The sequence below is a fragment of the Hipposideros armiger genome, unplaced genomic scaffold (genome assembly GCF_001890085.2).
Source record: "Hipposideros armiger isolate ML-2016 unplaced genomic scaffold, ASM189008v1 scaffold_14, whole genome shotgun sequence".
Lineage (NCBI taxonomy): Eukaryota > Metazoa > Chordata > Mammalia > Chiroptera > Hipposideridae > Hipposideros > Hipposideros armiger.
The window spans coordinates 978,838-980,921 of NW_017731364.1; the positions used below are offsets into that span (position 1 = coordinate 978,838).

The 2,084-nt window shown below is 39.8% G+C and overlaps 1 pseudogene; it reads left to right on the forward strand.

Moving 5' to 3' along the window:
* Positions 1–235: 235 nt before the first annotated feature.
* On the forward strand, positions 236–1,200 carry LOC109396326 (heterogeneous nuclear ribonucleoprotein A1-like; annotated as a pseudogene).
* The last annotated feature ends 884 nt before the right edge of the window (positions 1,201–2,084 follow it).

The following is a 2,084-nucleotide window of genomic DNA, read 5'->3' on the forward strand; positions in this document are numbered from 1 at the left end:
ATGAGACTCATTATGACTCCACCTATCTACCCACTATGACAGCATTTTCTGGACTTTGCCCAAAGCCAGATGATGGAAAGAATACTCACGTTCCTAACTCACCATGCACCCATATTTTATTTCTGCCATATTCTAAGTCTGGTTTGCACTTTTTGATAAGAACTGCCTGGCTTTTCTGTCAGTGGACGCCACCAAATAATCATCGTTAAACTCTCCGCTCCAGCGGTCGTCAGTCATGTCTAAGTCAGACTCTCCCAAAGAGCCTGAACAGCTGCGGAAGCTCTTCATAGGAGGTTTGAGCTTTGAAACAACAGATGAGAGTCTAAGGAGCCATTTTGAGCAATGGGGAACGCTCACAGACTGTGTGGTGATGAGAGACCCAAACACCAAGCGCTCCAGAGGCTTTGGGTTTGTCACCTATGCCACTGTGGAGGAGGTGGATGCAGCCATGAATGCAAGGCCACACAAGATTGATGGAAGAGTTGTGGAACCAAAGAGGGCTGTCTCAAGAGAAGATTCTCCAAGATCTGGTGCCCACTTAACTGTGAAAAAGAATTTTGTTGGTGGTATTAAAGAAGACACTGAAGAACATCATCTAAGAGATTATTCTGAACAATATGGGAAAATTGAAGTGATTGAAATCATGACTGACTGAGGCAGTGACAAGAAGAGAGGCTTTGCTTTTGTAACCTTTGATGACCGTGACTCTGTAGACAAGATTGTCATTCAGAAATACCATACTGTGAATGGCCACAGCTGTGAAGTAAGGAAAGCCTATCTAAGCAAGAGATGGCCAGTGCTTCATCCAGTCAAAGAGGTCAAAGTGGTTCTGGAAACTTCAGTGGTGGTCAAGAATGTGGTTTTGGTGGGAATGACAACTTTAGTCGAGGAGGAAACTTCAGTGGTCAAGGTGGCATTGGTGGCAGTCGTGGTGGAGGATATGGTGGCAGTGGGGATGGCTATAATGGATTTGGTAATGATGGAAGCAATTTTGGAGGTGGCAGAAGCTACAACAATTTTGGCAATTACAACAATCAGTCTTCGAATTTTGGACCCATGAAAGGAGGAAACTTTGGAGGCAGAAGCTCTGGCCCCTATGGTGGTAGAGGCCAATACTTTGCCAAACCACAAAACCAAGGTGGCTATGGCGGTTCCAGCAGCAGCAGCAGCAGTAGCTATGACAGTGGCAGAAGGTTCTAATTATTGCCAGGAAACAAAGCTTAGCAGGAGAGGAGAGCCAGAGAAGTTACAGGGAAGCTACAGGTTACAACAGATTTGTGAACTCAGCCAAGCACAGGTGGTGGCAGGGCCCAGCTGCTACAAAGAAGACAGGTTTTAGACAATACTCATGTGTATGGGCAAAAAACTCGAGGACTGTATTTGTGACTAATTGTGTAACAGGTTATTTTCATTTCTGTTCTGTGGAAAGTGTAAAGTATTCCAACAAAGGGTTTTAATGTAGATTTCTTTTTTTGCACCCATGCTGTTGATTGCTAAGTGTAATAGTCTGATCATGATGCTGAAAAAATGTCTTTAAAAAAAAAAAAAAGAACTGCCTGGCCTTTAGTTTTAATTGTTTAATATGATATAAGTGTCCCTTTAAAATCTCCTGGGCAAACATAGTGCTTGATGACAGAACGTAGGATCTTCAAATCAAATGTAAAGATCTTTGATCAGAATTAAGATAATAAGTATTTACTGATACATATTTTACTTATAAATATAATACATAATATATATGTATACAATTTTAGAAATATATCAATAGTGTCTATTTTTACTTCCCTTCCACCCAGTTCTGTTCCTTGCCCAAAGATAACCACTAATAACTGTTTAGTATATATTCTCTCAAACATTGATAGTTTCTCACACACACAGTCACACGTCATGTTTATTTTCTGTCAATTATACTTTGATAAAACTGTAAAAATAAAATAAAACCAAAGGAAACTGTATTCACTCACCAAATAAAATCTGAGTCCAAAAGTGGAGACAGGTAAATCTTAAATATCCATCAATAGAAGAATGGTTCAATAAATTATAAATTATCCATATTATAGAATAAGATTCTTTTTAAAACAAGT